Source organism: Rhinoderma darwinii, chromosome 2, assembly GCF_050947455.1.
Source record: "Rhinoderma darwinii isolate aRhiDar2 chromosome 2, aRhiDar2.hap1, whole genome shotgun sequence".
Classification (NCBI taxonomy): Eukaryota; Metazoa; Chordata; class Amphibia; order Anura; family Rhinodermatidae; genus Rhinoderma; species Rhinoderma darwinii.
Genome location: NC_134688.1, coordinates 37,612,514 through 37,639,996, shown reverse-complemented (window position 1 = coordinate 37,639,996; position 27,483 = coordinate 37,612,514). Strand labels below are relative to the sequence as shown.

Genomic DNA, 27,483 nt, shown 5'->3' with positions numbered 1-27,483 from the left:
TCCACTGATACAATACAACACCAGTGCCGAAAAATATGTGGTGCATCCTATGACACTACATAACAATGTATCGATTTTTCCCCCGTTTATTTTCAATTGGCATTAAATACTGTTCACTAGATTTGGCTTATTAATACTATATACGTAAAAATATTATTCATATGTTTAACAAACCTGTCCAGAAGGGTTCTTGCTTTGGTCCATTCACAGTGAGTGCTGATATGTCCTTTGTTCGCTGTTCCCGTCCTCCTTGTTTGTTTTTATCAGTTGTCTGGCAACGTTATAGCTATAAAAAAACCCCGACAATTGCAAGCATTAATTTTGCAAACATACTCTTAATAAAGATTTAACTTTTATTAGTTTTCCACGGCGGATACGTATCCTCGTATTCCCTATAGCACTGTTTGCGGCCAGGTTGTCTTGGTTACCAGGTTCGCGTCCCGGCGTCCTTCGTTGCTACGTAACAACTTATAGGTCTGTAACACAGTTTTTTTACTTCCACGGATTATGTTCTTTTTAAACCATTTATTTCATGCCTGTTTTTACTTTTGTTTCAGATTATACATATGTCGACAATACTTTGTTTTTTATGTCTTTTACTCTTATGTTATATAACAAACTTATCATGTATGTGTGATATACGTAACACAGGTATCTTTTTTCACCGATGTAAAATTTTGATTGGTTGCAAAGGTAAATAAGCCGGCTGTGACGTCACGAACGCACCTTGACCTTTGCATATTTGGCGGTTTTTCTTACTCGTGTCATGTATGAACCATGATGGTATATAAGACGTGTTCATTGTACTATGTATATGGCCTGATGAAGACGATTGTCCATCGTCGAAACGCGTAGCCAATAAAGTCCTTCATTTTTATTATCTCCGAACTTCGATCCTGTTATTACCACCACTCAGCAGCGCCCCTGGAATGATCCTCTTTTCTCCTGCATAAACTCTCCTCTCAAACGGTCCATTTGGATGCCGTCTCGGATCTGGCAGCAGCACTGTGGTTACATTTATATGCTTGTTTAACTCCCTACCTAGGTGAGCAAAATACTTATATTACGGCATCATTGCCCTACCTTTACCGACTGATCTGCACAAGGTGGCGCCGTGTTTTTTCTCTCTTTATTCCAATTTAGGTCGGGGTGCAATCTTTGAATTAGCACTCCGCTTTCAGGAGATTTGGATCGGTTCCCTGGGGCCTCACCTCCTTTGAGATCACCGGTCCTTAGGTTCTCCTGCACTGGCAGCCGCGTGTACAGACCCACCCCTCATCTTTGCTGAACCATCTCTGCGAATTACCTTGGTGAACCATCCCTGTGGATCTCTGCTTCTCTGATTCACCAACATCCCTACAATCAACGCTCGGAATGCTGGATTTTACTGATGAACGGAATGTCCTGCGAGAAAGCCTGATTATGCAGCTTATTGGCATTGACTCTACAACGGTTTTACCCTCCACAGTGAGTAACGCTGTTACCCTTGAACAAACTAAGCTTATGACTGATTTATATCTGACTTTGGAGGACACCCTCAAAAAGGAAGCTCTACAGAGCATAGACTGCCTTTTTCTTCAATTGTACATTAACGAAAATATTTCCCCGAGGGGTCTTAGGTTTTCTTTCATTAACCCATACCCTACTGACATGCTTTTTAGCACTGATTTGAAATCTTTTTTGGACCAGTGCCATTCAGGACTCCTGGAAAGGTTACTGAAAAAACGTAACTCACTCAGTGAGATCCTCAAACTTGAAATCTCTTCAATCAAAGAGGAACTCCTCAAATTTGTTGATCATCATGATTTCCAGAAATTAGAAACTTCCACTAGCAATAGATTGAATGTATATGAAAAAGACATCATTTTAAAAAAGATTAATAAATTAAAAAGGGATCGGAATGATTATACCCTAAATGCTTTAGGTGCCTGGAAACCATCCTTTCCACACATTCCCAAATTAGATAAGGCTGCAACCGTATACAACACCCCATTTAAAACGTATGCAGCACCATTGGATGCCCACTCAAGTTTTAGGGCCCCTTCTAACTCCCGTGCCCCCCATGCTGAGGGTAACACCTATAGTAGGTCTTTTAAAAATAGTTCTAGATTCCATCATGGTTCTAACACTGACAACTCCTTAACCAGAACACCCACCATTAACTTGGCGAAGAAACATCTGGCACGGAACCCCACAGTAGCAATACAACCTTGCATTCACCACCCTAATCAAGCGAACAGTGTGGTACCCAGTAAAATAATTACTGAAGTGCCTGTCAATGCCTGTACCAATGTGGTACCCAGTAAATCAATTACTGAAGTGCCTGTCAATGCCTTCAGAGCATCTGACTTAGAACTCCATCTCTCCAAGTTTTTTTCTGCATCTGAACCAATGGAAGTCCCAATGACAATTAACTCTCCTTCTTCCTCACTCAACGACTCCATAGAAAACAGCCTGATATCTTTACTTCAATTATCAGTACACAGCACTCCCCATTCTTCCATTCTTGACACCCAGGAGAGTCCATCTATGGGCCCCTCAACATCGTTACTACTCAATGACAATCATTCTAAAATAGATTTAGTCACTTCCTCGCTAGATACCACCTACGCAGCAACCTCTTTTTTAGGGCTTCCCTCACAGCTGACCAGACCTCCGTTAACCCCCACAGTCAGCAGCAACGACATACTATTACCATTCCTAATGAGCCCCAAAGCCCAGACCATCACGAATTTTTTTCCGAAAATTCAGAAAATTTCAATAAAAAGAAAATTAAATATAGACATAGAGGACGTAGAGGTGGCAAGAAACACATCAAACAACGGTCTGAGAATAAACTCAAAGAAGAATCGAGTAAAACAATAAAAATTTTTAATTTGTCATCTTACCTATTAAACGTTGACGAGACGAATTTACTTAATAGAGGTTTGTCATTTTGCCCTACCTCCTCATCTAATGATTTTGATCTATTCATGGACCTCAACCGTTTCATCAGAAAACTTACTCTTATTAGACATTTTGCGTTACCGAAACCTAACACACTACCATTGGCAATAGATGACCCGCATACACCTGATTTAAGTTCTAAGGCCATCCCAGTTGAAGTTTTTGTAAAATCAGATTTCTATCCTGTCCATCATCAAGGCCCCCTCATTGAAACCTTCTCAACTCTCGTTAATAATGAATTTAGGTCTTTAGAGAACCCTTTTCCTTACCAGGATAATCTGACCCACGATGAAAGAAAGGCCATAAAATCTCTCCAAAATAACGATGACATCGTCATTCGTCCTGCCGATAAAGGGGGTGGCATTGTTATTCAGAATAGGGACAAATATTTGGATGAAACGTCGAGGATTTTAAATGATAAAACATTCTATTGTAAATTAGCGTCAAATCCCCTCCCTACCCATGTTAAAGAATACACATCTATGATAGAGAAGGCTTTTCTCGAAGGTCTTCTTACTAAAAAAGAAAAACGTTTTCTACATGTACCTTTCCCAAATATACCCTTTATTTATCACCTCCCAAAAATACACAAAACACTCATAGACCCTCCAGGACGCCCCATCATATCAGGCATCGGCTCACTAACCAGCAATCTTTCCCACTTTGTTGATCTACACCTGCAACCTTTCGTACTTATGTTACCTTCCTATCTCAAAGATTCCACCCAATTGCTAAACAATTTATTTAACCTCAAAATTGATAAGACTACACCACACATATTTTTTCTAACAGCTGACGTGACCGCTCTGTATAGTAATATCCCCCATAAAAAAGGTATGCAGGTAATAAGATCCTTCTTATCATCTAACACCCTAATCCCTGTCAACCAGGTTGCCTTTCTGACTAATTGTATTGACTTCATTCTCCACCATAATTCATTCACCTTCAATCATACATTTTACAATCAAACAAGGGGTTGTGCGATGGGCTCGAGATTCGCACCTGCCTATGCAAACCTGTACATGGGGGCTTTTGAAGAGGAATACATCTTAGGGGACCATCCTTTTAAGAACAACATTCTCCTATATAGGAGGTATATTGATGACCTGTTTTTCGTATGGACAGGAACAGCAAATGAAGCATCAAACTTTATCAAGCATCTAAATACCAATAGCTATGATATCTCCTTCACACACACTTTTTCGGAAATCTCTATAGACTTTCTTGATCTAACCATTAGCTTTGACATCAAGAATGGACAGTTTGTCACAAAAACCCATTTTAAATCTGTCGATGTAAATAGTTATATTGATTTTAAAAGTGCCCACTATCGCCCTTGGTTAACTAATGTGCCCTTCGGCCAATTTAGAAGAGTTCGAAAAAATTGCAGTACCAACGCAAATTTTAAATTTGAGTGCAACATTTTAGAAAAAAGATTCAGAGAGAAGAATTTTCCTTTAAAATTAATCCAAGATGCTAGATGTAAAGCCTCGGAACTATCTCAAAACTCCTGTCTAAACCAGGTACAGAAGAAGAAAGTAGAACAAAATAAATACCATACTAATTTCATAACTACTTACACCCGAGGGAACAAGACTGTTAGAACAATTCTGAACAAACATTGGCATATTTTAAAAAACGACCCTTACCTTAAAGATGTGATACCCTCCCATCCGAGCATCACCTTTCGTCGTTCCCTAACTCTGAGAAATATTCTGGCCCCGAGCAGAATCCGAAAACCCAAAATATCACCAACTACTACGTTGCTATCCAGACCCAATGGTTCATACAAATGTGGCCACCCGCGTTGTCTATGCTGCAATAGTATCAGCAACAAAAAATATTCATATACATCAACTGTTACAAAAGAAATCTTCCCAATTAAGTCATCCCTAAGTTGCAGCAGTTCCTACGTTATCTACCTTATGGAATGCACATGTCAACTCCAATACATTGGTCGAACCACACAACAACTGAGATCTAGAATTAATAAACACAGATCCAATGTGAACACAGGTTTTTTGAAGCATAGTGTGTCTCGTCACTTCACTTATGTACATAAGTGTCAATTTAAACATATCACAGTTACACCCATCGAAGAGATACACCGCGATGTCCCCAATAGATATACTAAACTGAAACAGAGAGAAAACTATTGGATCTTTAAATTGCAGACCTTATACCCAGGGGGTTTGAACGATATCTCTGAATCGACACTTGACTAAGTAATAGTTTTTTCTTAAATGTAAGGAACTACCCAAAATAATGTAACTCTCATCATTACACATTAATAAGTACTAAATAATAATTATATCTTATCCATACCTTCTACTTCCTTCTTTGAATTTTTCTCCGTATTTATTAGGTCCATCATGTTATTTCTCCCGAGTTAGTCATTATATATTCAACTTTCTTTCCGCTAATTCTATCGTAGTTTATATAATGCCGGTTTTCCTTTGGATTCCATTATGCGTTTTTTAACAGAATTTCATGCATCCATTATAAATCATTGTGTGTAAAGTATTTAGTCCACTGATACAATACAACACCAGTGCCGAAAAATATGTGGTGCATCCTATGACACTACATAACAATGTATCGATTTTTCCCCCGTTTATTTTCAATTGGCATTAAATACTGTTCACTAGATTTGGCTTATTAATACTATATACGTAAAAATATTATTCATATGTTTAACAAACCTGTCCAGAAGGGTTCTTGCTTTGGTCCATTCACAGTGAGTGCTGATATGTCCTTTGTTCGCTGTTCCCGTCCTCCTTGTTTGTTTTTATCAGTTGTCTGGCAACGTTATAGCTATAAAAAAACCCCGACAATTGCAAGCATTAATTTTGCAAACATACTCTTAATAAAGATTTAACTTTTATTAGTTTTCCACGGCGGATACGTATCCTCGTATTCCCTATAGCACTGTTTGCGGCCAGGTTGTCTTGGTTACCAGGTTCGCGTCCCGGCGTCCTTCGTTGCTACGTAACAACTTATAGGTCTGTAACACAGTTTTTTTACTTCCACGGATTATGTTCTTTTTAAACCATTTATTTCATGCCTGTTTTTACTTTTGTTTCAGATTATACATATGTCGACAATACTTTGTTTTTTATGTCTTTTACTCTTATGTTATATAACAAACTTATCATGTATGTGTGATATACGTAACACAGGTATCTTTTTTCACCGATGTAAAATTTTGATTGGTTGCAAAGGTAAATAAGCCGGCTGTGACGTCACGAACGCACCTTGACCTTTGCATATTTGGCGGTTTTTCTTACTCGTGTCATGTATGAACCATGATGGTATATAAGACGTGTTCATTGTACTATGTATATGGCCTGATGAAGACGATTGTCCATCGTCGAAACGCGTAGCCAATAAAGTCCTTCATTTTTATTATCTCCGAACTTCGATCCTGTTATTACCACCACTCAGCAGCGCCCCTGGAATGATCCTCTTTTCTCCTGCATAAACTCTCCGAGTCATAATTACGGCCTGAAATAGGACATGTTCTATATTTTTCAACGGCACGGGCACCTTCCCGTAAGCATACGGGGAGGTACCCGTGGCCAATAGAAGTCTATGGGCCCGTAATTACGGGCCGTAAATTACGGCCCGTGATTACGGGCGTTTTTACGTTCGTGTGCATGGGGCCTAACTCTGTATTGTGATTTTTGTTAAAATTTTCTATACAAATTAATTTTCTGTGTACATTTTTCATTTGGAACAAAACCTTTTCAAATGAAAAATAGTCTCACTGTTGTGAAATTGTTACATAATTTATAATTATAATTAATGTATAATTTATGCATGTTTAGTCATGTATAGCTATCAAAATAGATTTAATAATATAGGTATTGGCTTCCCCTATTCTTTCCTACTTTTCCCATTTTGAAATCTATTCTCTAGCTTATATTGTGCAATGCTATTTTCCTCTTTCTTTTCCCATTAGATTGTATTGTATTTCAATTCATTGTAAAATTGCTCCGCACAAACCTTATATGCGTCCATGTATTTATGCAATTTTGCTGAACAATTAATCTGTTTCTAGAAATAATGTGTAGTATTGCCTTTACCTAGATGTGTCAGGATTGGCTAATGTCGATTTTAAAACACATGGTAGCCGTTGATCACCCTGACCAATCTTTGTGACTTCCTGACCACCCCTGTCCAACAAATGTACAGCAAAAAGAAGAAAATATGGTCCACCTGACAACATGAGGTCTTTATTAGAAAAACATTTCATAAACCACCAGGTCTGATGAAGTGATCATACAAGAGATTGTTTTTAGGCTTTTTGAACGCCAACTGTGTTCTTCGCCAACAAATGTACGCCATCTCCACAGAACAGTCTTTTAAATCCCAAGTCCGGGTCCTTATGCTGCATTACTTGTGGACGTTACATCTGTGGCAATATCTAGCCCCTTCCACTGCTTCCTGCTTGAGTCCTGTAGGCACAAAAACATTCTGCCAGTATCCATAGTCACCCATGCTGGCAGATCCTGCCTGGCTAATGCAACTCACTCAACTCCTTGTCTATTGCATCATTTACTGATGCTTCTTTTAAATGTAACAGATGTTGTATTATTTTATACTTACCAGCCTGCTTTCTGAGCACCATCCCTTTTTATTTGACAACTGATCAAAAAAGGGGCCTTGCTCCACCACCATAACACCGCAATACTCAAAAAATCCCTTCACCAAATCCCTACTAACCTCCTCTGCTTTCCTTGACAGCTACCCCACCTATTTTGCCGTAACAGCTTTCCTAAATATCTCAAAAACTAGACAAACCTTTCCTCCCTTATCTTTCCCAACGTTTCCAGGGGCAAGTGTGAGTAGGTAGAGGTCAGCAAACGTGTCCTGGCCCAAAACTTTCACCCCTCTTTCCACTAAAGGATTGGCTTTCAGTATCCCCCAAATCACTCGCCCTTCCTCACTTTTACATTTTTCCTTCATCCTGTTAGATAATTTTTTTCAGCATCTTTAATGTCTTGCCCATCTGTCCTTCTATCCTCCACATCAGACCATTTATAATCATCTGACAGATCAGAATCAGAATCACCCACCTGTAGTTGCCATGCCATTTCTTCCATTGCTTCACTTCTAGTCATACTGCCACCTTGTCCTACCGGTGGTCCTGTAGTGACTTGTCTCTTCTGCTGCTCTTCACGTCTAGACGCTCTGCTTCCGTAATTACAACAATTGTGCCAGTACCCTGTGTTGTAAACATTTTGGCAACCACGAAGATGCCCCTCTCCCATGCTCAGATTATGAAGCCTTCCTGGGGTCATTCTGCTTTCACCCACTCAGGCACCCTGCGCAAGGGCCCTGACACTTGGCCCATTATCATGCCATGTTAGTTCAAAATATTGCTAGGCTAATACCATTGAGGATACCTGCCTTGCTTCCACGATGCCAGGACACTTATTTCCAGCCATCCCCTCCAAACAGTCGATTACACCCATTGTGCTGCATGACTTGTTGGGGCTCCAATCCACTGCTTTCAGCTTGAGTTCTGTAAATATAAAAACATTCTACCAGTATCCATTGCCACCTGTGCCTGCAGGCCATGACTGGGTAACGCATATCACTCAGCTCCTTGTCTATTGCATCGTAGTGGTACGGCCGCCCCCAGTTTCACACCGGAATTAGTAGGCCTAAACTAGGCCTACTGAACTTCCAGCATGTGGCACCATGAGATAGAGAACACCAACAGGCCCGCTGCAAGGAACTGCAGTAGCCGCCGGCACCCTAGTTCCCACCTCCCTCAAACCCTTGCAGATACTTTTACCAGACCTTGACACGTCGTGAATGCACTTGGCAGGACAACACTGCCTAAAATACCCCTACACTACTCAACCCCTAATCCCCTCACCAAATTACCTTTACTTCTTTCCTTATCCCCTCACACAAGTACCTTACACCTACCTTCTGGTCCAAACAAGGCCATGTGGCTACTTTATTTTGGACAAAGAAACCCATTACCTACACTATGCCCATTCCTACCAAACTATCCAAAGTTCCCCACTACTACCCCTTTCTGGGGCCACATGACCCTCCTTATCTTTCCTTATGGGAATTTTGTCTGCTCGTTACTTTTTCAGTATTGACGAGTAATACGCCCTGTGCGATCGTGTAGAGATGCAGGAAATAAAATACACTGACCTTGGACTCTCCTACTGAATACGTTCGGCTGAATGTAGAACGTTATGTGATGTGAGGTGTTGGGATCTGCTTATTCTTTAATCTGTCCTGGGACGTGTGGTTGTCACCAACTTTTATGCTAGGAGCAAGAAAGACTATGTATTAGGACAAATCCCCATCAATAGAAACATTTTTATCTAGAACTGAGAAAAGTCCCCAACATTGTATTTTATAGCTTTATGTGTATTAGATATTATCTCAGTTTTATGCTTCTACAATGTGTCTCTTATCAGTGAGTTACTATAATGATCTATATTCTTATTACATCACAACAGTAACTATTATGGGGTTTCTGAGAGGGTTCATACAAATATTCACACAGAGTAACGTTATTAGGAGTCCGGTCACCCCCACCCTACAATGCTGCAGCTAAACGCTGTGGACGTCAGAGTGACAGGCAGCATGGACAGGTCCGCTCCCTGCCGCCTGCTTTTATCACTTGTATTATACAGCATTATATAAAACAACCCCTCAGCTGCTACATGACATGGAATCAGTTCATTGCCTATTTGGCCCAGGTATTTAACTGATCAGAGGGCTTTTCCATATAACTTTTTAATATAAATTAGTGTTGGACATACCATATGTAAAACCTGTGCAGCTGCATTGGGACCCAGCAGATAAGGGGGTCCTCTGCCACCCTAAAAGTAGCTAGTAGCACCCTACTGTCTATTAGATTGCATGTAAAGGATTGTGCTAATACATTTCATTGCTCACATTTACTGGAGGATTGTTGGAGAGACATAAGAAGGATTCTCTATGATAAGGGAGTGGTTGGAGAGCTAGGGGCCCATATACTGTTCTTGTACAGGGGCCCTCTGTCATCTATGTTCGCCCCTGTTTGGGGTATTATCTTCGTCCAGGTATGTTGCAGGTAGGTTGCCCTCCTATCCTTAGCTGCTGTCAGCTCAATACATTTGCAAAACAGAAAACTCGAAGACACATCTGGATTGATATTTAGTGTAGGGAGCGACAGGCGGGTGCTGCATATAGTAACTAATGATAGACGTACCTCACCATGTGCTGCATGACTTGTGGACGCTCTATATGTGGTGATATCCTGACCTCTTCCACCACTTTCTGCTCGAGTCCTGTAAATAGAAAAACATTCTGCCAGTATCCATTGTCCCCCATGTCTGCAGATAATGACTTGGTAATGCAACTTATTAACCCCTTCCCTCTTTAGCCACTTTTGACCTTCCTGACCGAGCCTCATATTTCAAATCTGACATGTGTCACTTTATGTGGTAATAACTCCGGAATGCTTTCACCTATCCAAGCGATTCTGAGATTGTTTTCTCGTGACACATTGGACTTTAAGTTACTGGCAAAATTTGCTCGATATGTTCAGTATTTAATTGTGAAAAACACCAAAATGTAGCGAAAAATTGCAAAAATTAGCATTTTTCTCAATTTAAATGTATCTGCTTGTAAGACAGGCAGTTATAACACACAAAATTGTTGCTAATTAACATCCCCCATATGTCTACTTTAGATTGGCATCGTTTTTTGAACATCCTTTTATTTTTCTATGACATCACAAGGCTTAGAACTTTAGCTGCAATTTCTCACATTTTCATGAAAATTTCAAAAGGCCATTTTTACAGGGGCCAGTTCAGTTGTGAAGTTGCTTTGAGGGCCTTATATATTAGAAACCCCCAAAAAGTCACCCCATTTTAAAAACTTCACCCCTCAAAGTATTAAAAACAGCATTTAGAAAATGTCTTAACCCTTTACACATGTCACAGGAATTAAAGCAAAGTAGAGGTGAAATTTACAAATTTCATATTTTTTTGCAGAAATAAATTTTTAGTACAATTTTTTTTATAACACAGAAGGTTTTACCAGAGAAATGCAACTCAATATTTGTTGCCCAGTTTCTGCAGTTTTAGGAAATATCCCACATGTGGCCGTAGCGTGCTACTGGACTGAAGCATCGGCCTCAGAAGCAAAGGAGCACCTAGTGGATTTTGGGGCCTTATTTTTGTTAGAATATATTTTAGGCACCATGTCAGGTTTGAAGGGCTCTTGCGGTGCCAAAACAGTCAAAATCCCCCAAAAGTGACCCCATCTGGGAAACTACACACCTCAAGGAAATTATCTAGGGGTACAGTGAGCATTTTGACCGCACATGTTTTTTACAGAAATTATTGGAAGTAGGCCGTGAAAATTAAAATCAACATTTCTTCAAAGAAAATGTAGGTTTAGCGATATTTTTTCTCATTTCCACAAGGACTAAAGGAGAAAAAGCACCGTAAAATTTGTAAAGCAATTTCTCCCGAGTAAAACAATGCCCCACATGTGGTAATAAACGGCTGTTTGGAGACACGGCTTGGCTTAGAAGGGAAAGAGCGCTATTTGGCTTTTGGAGATCACATTGAGCAGGAATGGTTTGCGGCGGCCATGGCACATTTGCAAAGCCCCTGAGGGGAAAAAACAATGAAAACGCCCAAAAAGTGACACCATTTAGGAAACTACACCTCTTGAGGAATTCATCTAGGGGCGTAGTGAGCATTTTGACCCCACAGATGTTTCATAGAATTTATTAGAATTGGGCAGGGAAAATAAAAACAATCCTTTTTCTTCAATAAGACGTAGCTTTAGCGCAAATTTTTTCATTTTCGCAACAAATAAAGGAAAAAAATAACCCAACATTTGTAAAGCAATTTCTACCGAGTACGGCAATACCCCATATGTGGTCATAAACTGCTGTTTGGGCAAACGGCAGGGCTCAGAAGGGAAGGACCGCCATTTGGAGTGCAGATGTTGCTGGATTGGTTTCTGGGCGCCTGTGGGCCCAAAACAGTGGAAACCCCCCAGAAGTGACCCAATTTTGGAAACTACACCCCTCAATGCATTTACCTAGGGGTGTAGTAAGCATGTTAACCCTGCAGATGTTTTGTAGAAATTAGTGTGAACTCGATGTTGCAGAGTGAAAATGGGATTTTTTCCACAGATATGTGGACAATATGTGGTGCCCGGCTTGTGCCACCATAACAAGACAGCTCTCTAATTATTATGCTGGGTTTCCTGGTTTTAGAAACACCCTACATGTGGCCCTAATCTCTTGCCTGGACAGTCGACCAGGCTCAGGAGTGAAAGCGTACCATGTAAAATTGAGGCCTAATTTGGCGATTTACAAAGTATTGGTTCACAACTGCAGAGGCTCAGATGTGAAATAATAAAAATAAACCCCTGGGAAGTGACCCCATTATGGAAACTGCACCCCTCAAGGCATTTATTAAGGGGTGTAGTGAGCGTTTCACCCCACAGGTCTTTTCCATAAATGAATGCGCTGTGGATGGTGCAAATTAAAAATTTATATTTTTCCCTAGATATGCCATTCAGTGGCAAATATGTCGTGCCCAGCTTATGCCACTGGAGACACACACCCCAAAAATTGCTAAAAGGGCTCTCCCGGGTATGACGGTGCCATATATGTGGAAGGAAACTGCTGTTTGGGCACGCTGTAGGGTTCAGATGGGAGGAAATGCCATTTGGCTTTTGGAGCGTGGATTTTGCTTGGTAGTAGTTTTGTTTGGAGTCTTACTGGTGTTTCCGTTTATAATGTGGGGGCATATGTAAGCCGGGCGGAGTATATAAGGGGCATAGTCAGGTGGTATAATAATGGGGTAAAAAAAAACAATAAAATGATCCATAGATGTGTGTTACGCTGTGACACAATCATTTCTGCACAGGCCGGTGTCGCACTGATAAATGGCGTCCTTTCTTATCCCCCTTTTGGTCCACACTCCGCGCCTTTGTAGTTTGGGGAATTTTGCTAGGAAGTGTTGTCCTGGTATAATACGGGCACCGTCGCTTCCAGCAGATATGTTTGGGCCCTCCCTTCCTGGTTCCCTAATTTTAGGTCCTTGATAAATCGCCTCTTCAAACAGAAGAAATGTTCCCCTCGGGCACAACTGCATATTTTTTTATTTCCTGACTTATTGGAGCCATAACTGATTTTATTTTTCATAGACGTAGCGGTATGAGGGATGTTTGTTGCGGGACAAGCTGTAGCGATTATTGGTACCATTTTGGGGTACATGCAACTTTTTGATCACCTTTTATCCTATTTTTTGGGATGCCAGGTAAACAAAAAAACTCAATTCTGGCACAGCTTTTTTCATTTTTTTTTTATACAGCGTTCACCATGCGTTATAAATTACATGTTACCTTTATTCTGTGGGTCAGTACGATTCCGGCGATACCTATTTATAGCACTTTTTTATGTTTTACAACTTTTTGCACAATAAAATTACTTTTGTAAAAAGAATGTATTTTTTCTGTCGCCAAGTTTTGAGAACCATAACTTTTTAATTTCTTTGTCGACGGAGGTGTATGAGGGCTTGTTTTTTGCGGGACGAGCTATAGTTTTTATAGGTACCATTTTTGGATACGTGCGACTTTTTGATCACTTTTTATTCTAACATTTGTAGGGCAAAGTGACTAAAAAACAGAAACTCTGGTAACGTTTTTTACGTTTTTTTTTTACGCTGTTCACCGCGTGCAATAAATAATATAATATTTTGATACCTCAGGTCGTTACGGTCACGGCGATACCAAATACATATGGTTTATTATTATTTTTCAATAATAAAGGACTTGATAAGAGTAAAAGGGGGAATGTGTTTTATTTGATTACTTGAAACTTTTATTGTTTTCAAACTTTTATTATTTGCACTTTTTTTTACACTTTTTTATACTTTTTTTTACACTTTTTCTCAAGTCCCACTAGGGGACTTGAAGGTCCAACGGTCAGATTTTTTTTTTTCTAATACATTGCACTACCTATGTAGTGCAATGTATTAGATCTGTCAGTCATTCACTGACAGCAAGCCGATTAGGCTTCGCCTCCCGGCGGGGCCTAAATCGGCTTCCGTAATGGCAGAGCAGGAGACCATTGTGTCTCCTGTTGCCATAACAGCAGTCGCCAGTCCTGATTGCCTGTCAGGGCTGGCGATCTGCTAGTAACCGCTACGATGCAGCAATCGCTTTCGATTGCTGCATCGAAGGGGTTAATGGCAGGGATCGGAGCTAGCTCCGGTTCCTGCCATTACAGGTGGATGTCAGCTGTACAGTACAGCTGACTTCCACCGCTGATGACGCCGGATCAGCTCCTGACCCGGCGCCATCTTGCCGGCAGCTACGGAAGCCGATCAGGCTCCGCCGCCGGGCGGATCTTGACCGGCTTCGGTGCTAGGCAGACCGGGAGGCCAGTATTAGGCCTCCGGTTGCCATTGCAGCCACCGGAACCCCGGCAATTTCATTACTGGGGTTCCGATGAGCTACAAACACCTTAAGTGCAGCGATCGCGTTTGAGCGCTGCACTTAAGGGGTTAATGGCGGGGATCGAAGCTAATTTCGGTCCCCGCCGTTACAGCCGGATGTCAGCTGTAAGATACAGCTGAGATCCGGTGATGATGGCACCGGCTCAGCTTCTGAGCCGGTCCCAAACATTCGGCGTACATGTACGGCAAGATGCGGGAAGTCAATGCTTTCCATGACGTACATGTACGGCAAATGTCGGGAAGGGGTTAAACTCTTTGTCTATGGCATTGCAGTTGTACGACCACCTACAGTTTCACACCGAAAGAGTAAACCTAAATTAGGCCCGCTGAAATTTTAACCAGTGGCACCGTAAGGTCGAGGGACCGACAGCCCTACTGCAAGAAACTGTAGCAATCGCCGGCACCCTGGTTCCCATGTTACCTCCCCCAAGATATTGAAAATGTTTTTACCAGGCATTAATGTGTCGCAAATGTTCTTGGCAGGGAGACCCTAACTTATTCCCCCCTACACTACTCCACAACTAAACCCCTCACCCAATTACTTTACTTTACACATAATCCCTCAACCAATTAACTTAAGTCTGTCTATCTGCAGAACCAAACCGCCCCTCTATTCTTCCCTTACATTTACCCCCAGACTACTTGGCCTCGCCAGCCATGTGACCAACCCCATATTAGACAAAGAAACCCGTTACCTAAACTATCCCTATCCCTACAAAACTATCTAAGACTCCCCTGAACCCTCCTTGTGGTACCTTATGGGTATTTTGCCCACTCGTCACTATTTCGGTGTAGAGAGAGACTGGTGGGTACTGTATGTAATAACTAATGATGGACATACCACATATAGATGAAATATTGCTTCAGAGAGCCCCCCTGGCAGCAGGCAGCCGATCTTAAGATGTTCTGCAACAAAAAGTATAAACTGTGAAGATATTATGACGTGTGCCTAGTATGGTTCATCATATCAACAAATATATGTTCAGCCTATTGACAACATCGGGGAATTAGTTCCCACTGTCTTGTCATGTATCTCTATAGGGGAACATTCTGGATGACATCAGATGATAGCATTTCTATAGGTTATTTGCTATAATACTCACATATATACAGTGGATCTCCTAGCATGTCGGCTGTCACTGGTGCCACATATTCAGATGTTATAAATGTCTGTAAAATATATAATGGGTTTAATGCATATACATAAAATAACCCCATATCTATAATGAATAGTAATAATGTATTTACTTTCACACATTTCATTTTCTATCACAGGGCGAGTCAGACATTGAACACATTTTGTAATATTAGTCTAAACTCAGGGAACACAACTATAGGGGTGAACCCTTCCTCAGCCCTAGACCACCAGATAAATAAAAAATAAATTGTCTAAAAAGATTTTGTGGTGGGTCGGTTCCGGTGCGACTCTAATTTGCTTATTGCCCAGGACCCCATTTTTTTTAAAACCAGCCTATCGTGTCTGTGGGAGTCCAGATTATATGTGGTATATGATACTTGGCAGGACCTGGTATAGATTTGGTATCAAGAATCAGGAGCTTAAAGTTACGTCTATATAAACCGAAACTTAAAGGGAAACTATAGAGAAATGTGGAGTTTCTGAAGCGCTCAATACGTTTTGTGAGGGAAATTTTTTTCTGTTCTTCCATCTACCACCCCCAGCATTAAAGGGATGAATATTAGGAAGAACAACCTTGTTTTCTGAGGGATAATGTTAGAAAACTGAAACTGGTTTCTTGGTTTTCGTTGCCAGAGAAAATATTCATTATTACTATAAACCATCCAGCCAGTAAATATGTGATATAACATGTGTGTAGAGATACAAGAAATATTCAGGACTTACCTTGGACTCTCCTACTTTATATGCTGGGCATTAGTTGGGCGCTCTCCTTATTCTTTGAGCCGCCCTCCTACACCTGGACCTGAGATCATGATAGAGCGCTTCATTGTGCCGTTCCTTTTTTATTTCTCCTGGAAATGTAAGAAAACCTTTACAACTGCGTGTTACTATTTCCTTTGGTCATCTGCCATAGTCTGATACTATACAATCAGTGCTGATAATTTCAGAATGTTTAGGGACACGGCCTATAATTGTTGTATGGTCAAATGCATAAAAAAACTGTGATAATTTGTGCCAAATTAACCTTAACGGGTGAACAAGGCTTAAGACGTTTTTTAGGTGACAGATATTGATGTAGGTGACAACTTATCAGCCTGACAATTCCTTGCATTATGTTTCAATAAAGTATAGCCAACCAAGGGTGCACATACATAGAATTACACCATGCGGCTTATATGGGCCCAGGTTGGTCCTATCCTCTTTGCGGCTGGGTGGTGACAATCTGCGCTGGACTCCTCTCTCCAGAGGAACTACATTGTTAGGAAGCAAGGTGGCGGAGAATTGGCCCAAAGGTCATGGGAAGAAAATAGAGAGGTAAACAAACATCTGACCCGTCTGTCCTCAGTAGCTAAATTGGGGCACTATAATGGAGGGCTCAATTTAATCTTTGCTATGAGGAACTCTTATCTTCTATGTATGGCTCTGTATACATGAGTAAAAGGGCCTTTTACACCGGCCGACACTCAGGTGCAACAAGCGCCAATCAACGATACATCGTTGATCGGCGCTCGTTTGCTCTTGTCACAATGAGCTATGGTTGGGGACGAGCAGTCGTTACTCTGATCACTCGTCCCCATACATTATTATCATGTCGGCAGCGCGTCTACCTTTTTACTCAGGGAGATGTGCTGCCAACAATGATAATATTTGACTTTTTTTTAAAACGATACGACCAGCAGATGATCAAGCATTTGCTCGTTCATGTGCTGATCGCTGCCCTTTTTACACTGGGCAAATATCAGCAACGAGCATTATATGAACTCTTGTCTGCCTGATAATCGCCCAGTGTGAAACCCCCTTTACATTATGTGACTGTTTGGTGAACTTATTTGGTGTCAAAAGACTAAGAGTATTTGTGATAACTAGGACTGCCTCCAAGTGTCAGGTATCTATCTGCCTATGTGACATAAAGGAATGGGGTCGGTCATACAAAACAGTGCCATGTGTTTTCTGGCCAGATAATTTGGGATGTGTGTGAGTAATATGCAGGAAAGGTAAATGAAAGGAAAGATAGATCAATACCTGAGTGCTGTACAGATTCAGGACACTGCGCCGGCGGCAGCAGTTCTGGGACAAATCGAAGGATCTGTTTGGAATAAAATACAAAACCTCTGATCACAGGATAGATACAAGAGTAGTTGTCATGTCACAAGAAGTTACACTTATAAACTTATACATTAAACGTTTACACTTTTTAACATTGGAGTCTATAGGCGACAGATGAGGAACATATGAGATCTATCAGAGGCGTCCGTCACAGCCATCCAGAAAGAAAACATGTACAGTATTTTAGGTTTATACAATTTATCCAACATGGGAGTATATATGTGACGGAGGCTGATGGATGGCATCTGTCGGAGGTATACTTTAACATCTCGTGCCATACATTTCAGGATATGTCAGGTTTAGAGACAAGTTAAGGAAAGACACATCTGTATACAAGAAATATAAATTACTGTAAAGATAGATCAAGCCTGACTCTGTATTCAGGAGGCTTCCCCGGCAGCAGCAGTTCTGGTATAAATCGAGGGATTTGTTCAGACAAAACCCAAGATAAAATATAAAACCCCTAATCACAGGGTAGATACAAGAGTAGTTGTCATGTTACAAGAAGTTACACCAAAGCGGAAATGTAATTTATTTATTAAAGAAGTTCTCTACCTTGTACAGGCAGTCAGAGAACCACCTGAATGGACTATAGGACTATATCATCCTTCCTTAGTCCACAAAGGTGAGAACCTAAAATGAAAGCATCAATAAGTATAATCCATATCTATAGAAGCTTTAGATCAGATGTTCTTCACTATTTTTTGTAATATTGACGATCTGGTAAAGTCCATGAACCTCTTCTGAGAATAATGTTTTCAGCTGTGAAGTCGTGTTGAGCATAAATAATATTTCGACATTTCATGTTCTGCTAATACTACAGGGGATTGTTTCTTACATTTATGTTCGGAAATACTAAATTTAGGTTAGTAAATACATAAGATATTTTTTACAGTCAGATTTTGGGACATGTGAACTCTATCTACATATCTATAGATCCCTTAGGTGGGAGACATGACTTTGGGAAAGATGGTTGTGGGGTTACTGTGTAAGAATATAACCAGGCTGTTTTAAATCTGGTTTACAGCATCACATATTCCATTAGTAAGAGGTTTTTATACCTATTCAGAATGAAATAATGAAATACACATAATAAGTAATATGCATGCAAAAATAAATCTGGATCTGGGTCTTGTGCCATGACCTGTTGAGACAATATTGGAGAATATCATATAAAAGTCATAACCCACACATTCAGTTTTTATCTGTCTGTAAGAATATTATCAGTGGCTATTAGATCCATCTCAGTGAAAGTCTAACATCAACGTCTTCTATGAGAAAGCAAATGTAAACTTCCCTATGGAGGCTTATGCTACAGCTTCCTGGTCTTGAGGATACATCTACTGCCACATACATACAGTTTATATTCACTGAAGCCTCAAATGTGCACTAGAGCTCTCCAGGACACAGAATAGAAGAACATTGTGCATTATAGAGAAGCCCTTTTATAAGATCCAGTCCTATATAATAATATAATTCTTCTTATAGCACTTTATATTAGTCTTTATATATTAATGTCTACAGAAAATACCTCAGCGTTATTCTCCATGACAGTTATTTGGTGAAGGAGGTGGTGGTTGTGATCTCATAGTATTTTCCTGTAGTTACCATAGTCTGTAATCTGGCAAATGTGGAACATGAACATTGAGTGATATTAATAGCCAATCCTTAGCAAAGGCCATCAATATCAGATTGTTAGGAGTCTGACTTCCGGCACCCCAACCAGCCAGCTGAATGAAGGGGCCTCGTTAATCCTTACCAGGCACAGTGCTGTACATTTTGTAGTGGCTGTGCCTGGTACTGCAGCTCTCTGAGCAGCAATAACCAAGCACAGCCACTACCAAATGCATGGAGCTTTCCTGGAAAACAATGAAGAGGACATGTTGCTGACCAGGGTGGTGCGGCCCCTTTACTCTGATCATGGGGGTGGCAGGAGTCGGATCCCCACCATTCTGATATTGATGGACTATCCTAAGTATAGGCCATCAATATCAAAGTCATGGGAAACCAATTTAAAATGTAAATAAGAAAATGTATAGAAAGGACAGAACATACATATAAAATTATAGAGGATCTGACATCTCTCCTGACATGTCTGTTTTAAAAATTGCAGCTATCAGTAATGTGTGAATGGAAATTAGACTTCTCAAGTATTTTCTAAGTAATAGTAAGTTGTGACTTTTTTTGGTGAATATTTCAACATTGAAATCCGCATGTAAAATCCACATGCTCAGTTTTTACTTCTGTTAATAGAAACATTTTACTGGAACTTGAACTGTTTGTCTAAAAAAAAAAAAAAAAAAACCCCGACAATCACCAGAAAAAAATCCTTCTACAATCATATAGTTGTGGTGAGGTGTTGGTGTGGTTAGAAATTGCTGCAGTAATGTCCAGTGTGAATCTGGCCTTATATGAGAATTCTAGAGCGTATATATTTCATGTGTCCAGTAACATGTATAATTAATGATAAAATGCTGCATCTTACCTGTCAATCACACAGTCAATCACAGTCCTGGTCCAGATGTCATTGGCAGAAATTGTAGAAAATATGTAATCCAGCTGCACATAGAACCTAACGACTAGTACTGTCTATGACATCATCAGTGACATCATAAGCGACTGCAGTATCAGTTACATCATCGGTTATCTCCTACCGCCTGGACAGACTGTCTGTGTATACACTGGATATAGGCGTTACATGGGACTGCTGTTTATAAACATGGAAGAAAGATACATGTGTGATTATAGGGACTATGACTAAGAATGTATAATGTATGAAACGTGTAATCTGTTACTACATGGATATAAACTGTTATAATAATAAAGGATACATTTTATTGAATTTTGTTTGAGTTCTGGATTATCTCAATTTTAATGCTCCATAAAGTTACCAGACTATTATCCGCGCACCGAGAGTTTATTGGACACATGCACGACCTGGTGAGCAGATGAACTTCTTATAGGTTTGTTTGGAGTCATGTACAGATGTAGCAATCCTTATCCTGACTCTGATAACTTGCTGCAGCGTGATCACTTATCACTTAAGCCATTGAAAAGGTTAAAATTAACCCCTTAATGACCTTATTGCGTGTTAATGACCAAGCACTATTTTTTGTTTTCAACAGTCGCACTTCTAAGGCTTTCTTCACAGCTGCGTCAGGGATCCATTCTGGCGTTCCGTTGGATTTATCCGTCAGAACGGAACCCTGACTGAAACAAACCATAGGTTTCCGTTTGCATTATCATTGATTTCAATGGTGACGGATCCGGTCCGAATGGTTTCTGTTTGTCTCAGTTATGCAAGGTTTCCGTCGTTTTCACGGAATGAATACCATACTCGACTACGCTATTCCTTATGTCAAAACGACGGAACCCTTGCACAACTGAGACAAACGAAAACCATTTGCACCGCATCCGTTACTATGGAAAGCAATGGTGATGCAAATGGAAACCTATAGTTTCCGTTTGTTTCAGTCAGGGTTCCGTTCTGACGGGAAGCTCCGACAGAACGCCTGAAAGGAGCTCTGATGCAGATGTGAACAAAGCCTTAGAGTAAATTTTTTCCAGTAACCGTATTAGGGCTTTTTTTTGGCGGAATGAGTTGCATATTTTAATTCCACCATTTTTGGGTGCACTTAGTACACTCTGAACTTTTATTAACTTTTTTTGGGAGGGAATTGAAAATAAAATAAAATCTTTTTATTTTTCTGTTGATATGGCCATATGTGGGCTTGTTTTTTTGCTTGTTTTATGCACGACAAGGTGTAGTATTCATTGGTACTATTTTGGGATACATTGGACTTTTATTTTATTTTTTTTTTGTGGAACAAATGGAAAAAAAAGGAATTTTCCCATAGTTTTGTGCATTTTTCTTTTGTATGCCGGCAGTTAAATCAATGTGTTAATTTCATTGTTTGAGTCGTTACGATCGCAGTGACACCATATATGTCTATTTATTTATTTTTTACACTTTTACTAAATAAAATTACTTTTTATGGGGAAAAAAAGCGTTTTTATTTTATTTTTACTGTAATCCTTTTTTTTTTTCGAAACTTTGTTTAACTGTTCTTAATTTTATTTTTAATTTTTTTAGTCCCACTAGGGGACTTCACAATGATCGCAGATATAATACTTTGGTAGAATTATTACCTCTGGCATGGCCTAAAAAGCAGTTACTGAAGGCAGACCTTGGTGTCTTTATGAGGTCCCCGGCTGCCATGGAAACCTATCGGCGCCTGCGCAATCGCATCGCGAGTGTGCCAATTGGGTGGCAGAGGGAGCTCTCTCCCTCTGTCAAACATCTTAAATGCCGCAGTTGCTATTGACAGCGGCATCTAAGGGGTTAAACTGCTGGAATCGGAGAGGTCTTTGATTCCGGCAGTTGCAGCAGGAGCTTGGCTGTGTAATACAGCCGTTCTCCTGTCGCGGATCTGGTGGGTACAGTGGTAGTACCCACAAGATACAAGCGACCGATATATCCATCATGATGCGGGAAATAGCACCCGCTTGTGACAGATATATCCGTCGCTAGTCATTATGGGGTTAAAGTTTGTTGGCACTGTGTATTTAATCCATTAAAAGTCAATTAAAGATCACTACATCTGTACATAGAAGCTGACATATTGCGGAACAATTATATCAATAGTGTCACTTATATAAATTGGATCATTGTGTAAAACTGTCACTTCTATATAATGGGGTCGTCTCATCATTACAACCTTATTTAGAAATGACGAATTCTTTTTATTCCGGACACTACAGACACTGACCAATAGACGACTATTTTTATAGGCTGTGTTCTATTTATAATAGATGTGTCTTATTTTGGGCCCCCTCAGGCACCAGGGCCCCGGTGAGACTTTTACCTCTGCAACCCCCATTATTATGCCCTTGATGATTATACACCGTTCAGCCATAACATTAACCCCTTAAGCCCCCATGACATTACTGTTTGTCAGGGATTGTCTTACATAAGGCCACCATGATGTCCATTTACATCATGGTGATTGTGCGGGCACAGGAGGTATTTTTATATGAAGAAGCCGCCACAGATATGGGCAGTTTTTATGGATACAATTTCTATTTACTATTATTTAATATTGATTTTTTTTGTGCATTTATAACATTGTAACAATAATTTAAGTGTAAATGGGTCTTCAAGGAGTATTCCCAACTCACACATTAAGGGCATGTTCACATGGTTTATTTCAGGCGTATCTCAGAGCGTAAAATGCCTGTGTTACGCTCCGAAATACACTTGAAATACGCCTGAAAACTGCTTTTTACTGATTTAAATGGGAAATACACTTTTTATTTCATATGAGGCGTATTTTTTCGCTGCTGAATTAAAAAACACCTTCGTAAAAAAAGAAGTGACGTCCCTTTTTGAGGTGTTTTTAGAAGCTGATTTTCCCCTTTTCCCATGACGCAAAAAAAAACGCTCTGTTTTCTCTTGGTATCAGCCTCGTATTTTTGAGTCTAAACATCTGCGGTGTGAACCTGCCCCAACATGCACATTACCTGCAGACTTTGGGTATGTGCACACACACTAATTACGTCCGTAATTGACGGACGTATTTCGGCCGCAAGTACCGGACCGGACACAGTGCAGGGATCCGGGCTCCTAGCATCATACTTATGTACGATGCTAGGAGTCCCTGCCTCGCTGCAGGACAACTGTCCCGTACTGTAATCATGTTTTCAGTACGGGACAGTTGTCCTGCAGCGAGGCAGGGACTCCTAGCATCGTACATAAGTATGATGCTAGGAGCCCGGCTCCCTGCTGTGTGTTCGGTCCGGTACTTGCGGCCGAAATACGTCCGTCAATTACGGACGTAATTAGTGTGTGTGCACATACCCTAAACCAAGTCATGGCTACTTGCTTCACACTAAATTTCTTTTAAGGAGGAGGCGGGGGGGGGGGGGGGGTGGAGGTTTCTTTTCCCAAAACCAGACAACTCTTTTTAGGCTGCTATGGGACTTCAAAAACACCAGAAAAAAGATGATCTACCAAATGACAACACATAAAAACGCCACTAAACAAGCCTTCAGAAAATGCTTGTTTCCTTTTAATAGCACTAGCGTTTTTAGAAACGTTTTCTTTGGTGCTGTTTCCAATGCCGGAAAATTTCTGTGTGTGAAGGAGGCCAAAGGCTGAGTTACTGGGCTTTGTTCTAGTGCTGTATTTATGTAATGAGCTTGGTTCTGATGCTCTATTTATGTGCTGAACTTGGTTCTGGTGGTGTGTGTGTGTGTGTGTGTGTGTGTGTGTGTGTGTGTGTGTGTATATATGTTCTGAGCTTTGTTCTGGTGCTGTATTTATGTACTGAGCTTGGTTCTGGTTTTATATATATGTATGATTTTGGTTCTGGTGTTGTATTTATGTACCGAACTTGGCCTGGGAGATTTTTTCATCGCTTAATGCGCACGGCGCACTGTCCTCCACCTTTCTCACAGTGCACAGCCTAACTAAATGGGCTGAGCACGCTTAGTATATTGAATATGCGCATATAGGTCTATATGTAATTGGTGATTTTAATATGATGTGTGGGTGGGTAAGTAGATATGTAGGCTTATGTAATTATATAAATAGTGTGGAAATCCAGTTAAACATTCTGGACATGGAATTTCTTTATTTAGAGTTAACTTTAATATAGGGTGTATTTGGAATATTGTAATTTTTTATTTGTTTATTAGAATCATTTTCCATGGTGCGATACACAGCGAGTGCTCCCTTTCCACGGCACATATGTCTTTGTGAGACAAAAAGAGAATTTGTTGTTAAAAATTTGAATCCCACCCCTGCCTGTATGCCTATAGGCGGTTTGGTGTGTGGTCTGTATTCCTTTTAGGTGGGCTGAATGGGATCATGTGTACTATTTGTAATTCAAATACTTAAGGTTGTGGGTCTGACCTATGTAAATAGGCGGGGCGTAAGGAAAACTTGCAACTGACTTACTTTGCCCTCACCAATTACTCGTTTTTTAAACAATCTTCTGCCTTGCTTGCAGGTTGTTAACAAATGAAGACCTATGTCCGGCCAATGTACACCATGCTGTCTGAACCGTCCATTGCATCCCAAGTCCTTGTGCTTCATCACCAAGCAACCAATCCCACTTCTAGGGACATGCATGCCTGCCTGAATGCAGCTGGCCTTCTACCCAGGTAGCCGTTGATCACCATGACCAATGTTCGTGACTCCCTGACCACCAGTGTCCAACAAATGTACAGCAAACAGTAGAAAATATGGTCTAGCGATCCAATCTGAGGACTTTATTAGAAACAAACTTCTTAAACCACAACTGGTGAAGTGGTGATGCAAAACCGCTTACGCGTTTCGAACGCCAACTGCCTTCCTCGCCAACAAATGGCTCCCGAACAGTCTATTACATCCCAAGTCCAAGTACTTGTGCTGCATGAATTCTGGATGCTTTATGCGTGGCGTTATCCTGGCCCCTTTCACTGCTTCCCGCTTGAGTCCTGTAGGCACAAAAACACAGTGCAAATATCCATCGTCACCCATGCCTGCAACTCCTCAACTACTTGTCTATTGCATCGTTTACTGATGATTAATTTAGATGCAACATATATAGTTTATTATATACTTAGCCTTCTTTATGGGAATCATTCCTTTTTATTGCCATCTGATTAAAAAAGGGGGCCCTGCTTCACCACCATAACACTGCAATATTTTAAAAAAAATCCCTTCACCCAATCTCTATTAACCTCATCTGCCTCTTTTTCCCTTAACAAGGAACTGCAGCAGCTGCCGGCACCCTTGTTCCTATTTCCCCGAAGCCCTTTTTGATACCATTGTCCGGAATGTTTTTACTTGCTTTTACCTTCTTCCTTCATCCTGTTTGAACATTTGTTCAGCATCTTCAACATCTTGCCCATCAGCCCTACTATCCTCAACATTAGACCACTCATAATCATCTGACAGATCAGAATCAGACTCGCCCACCTGCTATTGCCATGCCTTCTTCTTCCATTGCTTCACTACTAGTCATATTGTCACTTGTCCTTCCAGTGGTCCTGTAGTGAATTGCTTTCTCTGCTGCTTTTCACGTTCCAAAAAACTGCTCCTGTAATTACAAACATTATGACAGTACCCTGTGTTATAAACATTTTGGCAACCCCGATGTTCAGACTATGAGGCCCTCCTGGGATCATGCTGCCCTCACCCTCTCAGGAACCCTGTGCAAGGGCCCTCGCACTTTGCCCATCATCCTGCCATGTTCCCTCAAATTTTTGCTAGGCTTATACCTGCCTTGAGGATACCTGCCTTGAGGATACCTGCCTTGTTTCTACGATGCCAGGACATTTCCAGCCAAACAGCCCTTGTGTTGCATGACTTGTGGGGGCTCCATACGTGGCGATATCCTGGTCCGTTCTGCTGCTTTTTGCAGATTCCTTGAAATATAAAAACCATCTGCCAGTATTCATTGTCACCCATGCCTGAAGACCGTGACTGGGTAACACAACTCACTCAACTACTTGTTTATTGAATCGTAGTCCTATGGCCACCTCCAGTTTCACATTGAAATAGCAGGCCTAAATTAAGCCTACTGAACTTCCAGCCTGTGGTGCTTTGAACTTGATGTGCAAGGAACTACAGTAGCCGCCAGCACCCTAGTTCCCACCTCCTCAAGGTCTTGATGTGTCGCAAACTTTTTAGGAAGGGCAACCCTGACTAAAATCCCCCTACACTACTCCACCCCTAATCCCCTCAACCAATTACCTCTACTGCCCTAATCCCCTCACACAATTATTTTACACCTAGTCTTCAGGTACAAACCTCCAATTTGAACAAAAAAAAAAACCTAGCCTACACTATGCCTATTCCTACCAAACTCTTCATACTTCCCCACCACTACCCCTTCCTGGGGGCCACATGGCCCACCTTAATAATAATAATAATAATAATAATCTTTATTTATATAGCGCCAACATATTACGCAGCACTTTACAATTTAGAGGCAACATAAACAGACAATATCAGACATTACATAGTGACAAAGCTAGTTTACAATTCAGACAGGAGGATTGAGGACCCTGCTCGCAAGAGCTTACAATCTATGAGGAAATAAGGGAGACACAAAGTGTAAAAGTGTTTGTTCAGTACAATGGCCCAGCCATCTTTTATACACATGGGGTAGTGCACATAAGTCTACATTAGCCGGTCACCAGCCAGTATCCGTGTATAACGAACATGAAATGCAGTATGGTGCAAGGAGTGTGAAGGAATCTTTTTCTGAGGACTAATGGGGCCAAGGAAAGGAGTCCGATTAGGGAATGTTATAGGCTTGTCCAAAAAGATTTGTTTTCAGGGCACGTTTAAAACTGTGGATATTGGGAATTAATCTGAAAGTCTGCGTTAGCGCATTCCAGAGGACTGGTGCAGTGCGAGAAAAATCTTGGAGAGAAGAGTGGGAGGTTCGGATTATGGAGGATTTTAATCTAAGGTCGTTGGCAGAACATAGAGCTCGAGTAAGCTGGTAGACAGAGATATTATGAAGTGTGGTTAGTATGGTTCAGCAAATATATGTTGAGCCTATTGACGACTTTGGTTCCCACAGCCTTGGTTGTCATGTGTCTCTATAGGCACATTCTGGATGACATCAGATTATAGATTTTCTACAGGTTATTTGCTATAATACTTACATATATACAGTGGATCTTCTAGCATGTCGGCTGTCACTGGTGCCACATATTCAGATGTTTCAAATGTTTGTAAAATACATACACATAAAATAACCACATATCTCTAATGAATTATAATATATT

At 40.7% G+C, this 27,483-nt stretch overlaps 1 long non-coding RNA gene across 1 annotated transcript; it reads right to left on the bottom strand.

The window, feature by feature from the left end:
* Positions 1 to 15,204: 15,204 nt before the first annotated feature.
* On the bottom strand, positions 15,205 to 16,386 carry LOC142740477 (uncharacterized). The gene is made up of 3 exons (XR_012880712.1): positions 16,315 to 16,386; positions 15,557 to 15,623; positions 15,205 to 15,359 (listed from the first exon to the last, which is right to left on the bottom strand). It is a non-coding gene; the product is annotated as an uncharacterized LOC142740477 (long non-coding RNA).
* Positions 16,387 to 27,483: the final 11,097 nt, after the last annotated feature.